This window comes from Nannospalax galili, unplaced genomic scaffold (genome assembly GCF_000622305.1).
Source record: "Nannospalax galili isolate Female #2095 unplaced genomic scaffold, S.galili_v1.0 scaffold744, whole genome shotgun sequence".
Taxonomy (NCBI): domain Eukaryota; kingdom Metazoa; phylum Chordata; class Mammalia; order Rodentia; family Spalacidae; genus Nannospalax; species Nannospalax galili.
This window is the reverse complement of record NW_008351509.1, coordinates 2,006,137-2,010,551: the sequence shown is the minus strand read 5'-3', so window position 1 is coordinate 2,010,551 and position 4,415 is coordinate 2,006,137. Positions and strand designations below refer to the sequence as shown.

The following is a 4,415-nucleotide window of genomic DNA, read 5'->3' as shown; positions in this document are numbered from 1 at the left end:
GCGTTGCCCTCAGTCTCACAGAGATCCACCTGCCTCTGCCTCTGCCTCTGCCTCTGCCTTTGCCTCCTGAGTGCTAGAATTAAAGGCGTGCATCTCCATACTGGCCCTCCTGTGACAGTTTTCAACAGTCTGTCTCTCTTGATATGGGTACAGCCTCCCTCTCCTTTGCTCATTATTTGCACTGATCTCTCTCTCCCTCATTTCACTTTCAGACAATATATGTTCATGGATTGTATTTTATAGACAGCATATACTGGGATCTGCTCCCCCCCACCCGCCCAGTTCTTATCTTTTTATTAACTCATACACAGTCATTTGTCTTCTGGTTTGTTAAAGCAGTCAGACAACACTTGTCACAATGTCTGTCAAAGTGACTGGCCATGAAAACTCTAGTACCAAATTCATCAGAAGGGCACACTGAACAAAGGTGACTAATTTAGCCAATTCATCCACCTTATAGTGCTTCAGGACAGCCAACTTCACCTTCTTTCTCTGATGCTTATTCTTCTTGGGAGCAGTGTAAGACTTCTTCCTTTCCTAGCACACCACCGAGCAGCAACACAAGATGAAGGGTGGACTCCTTTTGAGTGTTGTAGTCAGACAAAGTTCATCAGCCTTCCAGCTGCTTACCAATGAAGATCGTCAGCCTTCGCTGATCAGGAGGAATTCCTTCTTTATCCTAGATCTTGACTTCTGTGTTTTCTATGGTGTCCAACTGAAGGTTCCACCTCAAGCATGATGGTCTTCCCCATAAGAGTCTTTATGAAAATCTGCATCCTGCCGATGGTTCCACCTGGAGTCCAGGAAAGGAAAAGACACAGATTAGACCTGGGAACATGGGAGAAACAGGAGCGAATAACACATAAAGCGACTGGCCAGAGACCAGTCCCAGAGCACACACTGCTGGGATCTGCTTTCTGCATTTTGAGTTTAATCACTTACATCTTTAGACATTTTGCCCATCAGTACATTTATATTTACTTTATACATTTCTCTTTTAAATCATATCAGAAAAAAAGTGGGAGCTGGGGCTGGAGAGATGGCTCAGTGGTTAAGAGCACTGACTGCTCTTGCAGAAGACCAGGGTTCAAGTCCCAGCACCTACATGGTGGCTAACAACTGCCTGTAACTCAAGTTCCAGGGGATCTAATGCTTTCTGACCTCCACAGGCACTGCACAATATGGGTGCACATACACACAATCAGGCAATACACTCATACACATAAAATAAAAATAATAAATAAATTTTTTTTAAGTGGAAGCCATAGCCGGGCATGGTGGTGCACACCTTTAATCCCAGCACTCAGGAGGCAGAGGCAGGTGGATCTCTGTGAGTTCAAGGCCAGCCTGGTCTCCATTAGCAAATCCAGGCCAGCTGCGGCTACAGGGAAACCTTGTCTCAAAAAGACCAAAAAACAAACAAAAAAAAGTGGAAGTCATGTGGTAGTTCATACCTGTAATCCTCATATTTGGGAGTCAGGAGGATCGCCATGAGTTCAAGTCCAGCCTGGGCTTCTAAATGTGCATCCCAAAAGGAAAAAAAAAAAAAAGTGGAGTTTAAAACCAAACATAAAATAGGATAAACAACATAACACTTTAGTGTAATAGAATACACAAACATACAATTTTAAGTTTGACGATAATTTTAGCCTTTTTATCTGCCCCCCGTATTACTCGGTAAATCTAGAGATGATTATTTCTTTAAATAGTTACTGTCCATGTCCTTACATGTCAACCTGAGGGATTCTCTTGAGCAGCTTTTGTTTATTGGAGAATGACATAGCATCTCTCTTATTTTTAGTTTTTAAATTGTGTGTGTGTGTGTGTGTGTGTGTGTGTGTGTGTGTGTGTATCTACACACATGCATGTAAGTGCACAGGGAGGCCAAAAGAGGGCATCAGATCCCTGGAACTGGAGTTACAAGTGGTTGTGAATCACCTGATGTGAGTGCTGGGAACCTAAACTCTGGTCCTCCAGCCCCCACCTTCCTCCTTTTTGAAGAGTAGTTTTGACAGATGGAAAGTTCTTGATTCACAAGGGTGTCTCTTTTTCCAGCACTTGAAGTGTGCCACCCTAGTGCCTTCTGGTCTTTAGGTTTCTGATTAGAAATTAGCTGCTGGGGCTAGAGAAATGGTTGACCAGTTAAGAGCACTGGCTGTTCTTGCAAAGGTCTGGGGTTTGGTTCCCAACACACACATAGTGGCTAACAATTGTCTTTAACTCCAGTTCCAGGGGATCTGACCCCTCTTCTGACCTCCTCAGGCATTGCAGGACATGGGTGTACACACACACACACACACACACACACACACACACATTATATATATATGCAATATATAATATATTATATAATACCTATAAACAAAAATAGAAATACATTTTTTAAGAAAGAAATTAGCTGCTAATCCTATGAGGCTTGCTGGCAAAAAGCAAACCATACCAGGCGTGGTGGCACACACCTTTAATCCTAGCACTCAGGAGGCAGAGGCATAGGAATCTCTGTGAGTTTGAGGCTGCCAGCCTGGTTTACATGGTAAGTTCCAGACCAGCTGGGGCTACAGGGAGACCCTGTCTCAAAAAGACCGAAAAAAAAAAAAAAAAAAAAAAAAAAAAAAAGAAAATGACTTCTCTGTTGATAATTTTGCTTTGCTTTGCGTTTATGTGTCTTAGTGTGGGTCGCTTTGAGTTTATGCTATATGGAGTTCATTGAGTTTCTTGAGTGCATAGATTTGTGTCTTTCAGAAAATTATGACCATCTGAGATTTATTCCAGGAGTGCAAAGGTAGTCTAACTTAGGATAAACAAAATAACACTTTAGTGTAATACAATACACATACAGACAAGTATAAGTTTGACATTTTATGCTCTTGTTCCTTGAACGATTAGTCACAACAGCCGAGAAGTAGAAAGATCCTGTCATTAACAAATGAAGGGATAAACCAAAATGGTATGCACACAATAGCTGTTATTTGACCATATCAACAAACAGGACTCTGACACACACTACCGTATGAATGAAACTTGAAAGCCATGAATATGTGAACTAAGCCAGACATAGAATGATAAATATTTTTTAAAATATTTTATTTATTATTTTTATTTTATGTGTACAAGTGTATTACCTGCATGTATGTAAGGGCACCTGTGCTGTGCAATGCCCACGGAGATCAGAAGAGTGTGTCGGATCCCCTGGAACTGGAGTTATGGATGATTGTTAACCACCATGTGGGTGCTGGGAATCGAATCCAGGTCCTCTGCAAAAGCAGCCAGCGCTCTTAACTGCTGAGCCATCTCTCCAGCCCCATAAAAGAATATTATACAAAACATCTACAGTTGATAAATTCATAGAGACAGAAAGGTTACCGGCGCTGTTGATGGCTGGGAATGTGTAGTTACTTCTTATAATTACAGAGTTTCTGTTTGGAATGATGACAATGTTTTAGAAGCTATAAATGAGCTAGGCATGGTGATGCACACCTTTAACCCCAGCACTGGGGAAGCAGAAGCAGGCAGATCTCTGTGAGTTTGAGGCAAGCCTGGTCTACACAGTGAGTTCCAGGCCATCCTGGGCCACATAGGGAGATGTATCTAAAAAAATATTAATTTATGGTAATGAGTATACAACATTATAAATATTATTAACACCACTAAATTGTACACTTAAAATGAGCTTTGCATATGTATTTTTATCAAAGTTTAAAATTTTAACAATATAGGTCCTCACCTCCCTCTGCTTCCCTGGGCCTGCAGGCTTCTCTCTCTGGGTTAAGTTGATTGGGCCCTCCATGCCTTGACTTCCCCAGCCTCACTCACCCTCCCACCTCCCCTGCGGTCTCTCCTCTTAGCCTGGGTCCTGTTCCATTCCTTGTCTTGGGCCCCAGACACCTGGGGAACCACCACTGCTTCTTCCTGATCCTGTGCATCCAGAGCAACTGAGTTCCTTCAAAGGTCCCCAGGACCACTGCTTCTGGGCCTGGCCCCGCCCTCACCTCCCTCTGCCTCCATGGGTCTGCACAACCCGCCAGCCTCTTTCCTGGACTGAGGCTGACCTTTCCTCTTCCTGGTTCTTTGTATCCAGACCAACCCACCTCCTCAGTGCAGTCCCCAGGGGCCCTTGGGGCCGCCTCCCGTCCCCATCTTCCTTTGCATCTACAGGTGGCATGGCCACCAGCTGCCCTAGACTAGCATCTTTTCTGGCTGCCAGGCCAGTCCAACCCCCAAATTCCTGAGGCCAAAATCTATCCTGGAGGGATCCAGACCTTAGAAAACTGAGAGCATCTGATCCTCACCTGACTTGGGCCTCTGTAGGAACTCCTGAAGACAAAAGCAATCTGGCCACTCCAATAGAAAATCAAAAGAGAGACCCAGAAGCTTAGATGAAGCAGTTTTTCATGCCTCAAAAGTAAACCTCAAAA

General features: G+C 43.6%; 1 pseudogene; it reads right to left on the bottom strand.

Moving 5' to 3' along the window:
* Positions 1 to 311: 311 nt before the first annotated feature.
* On the bottom strand, positions 312 to 776 carry LOC103746294 (annotated as a pseudogene).
* Positions 777 to 4,415: the final 3,639 nt, after the last annotated feature.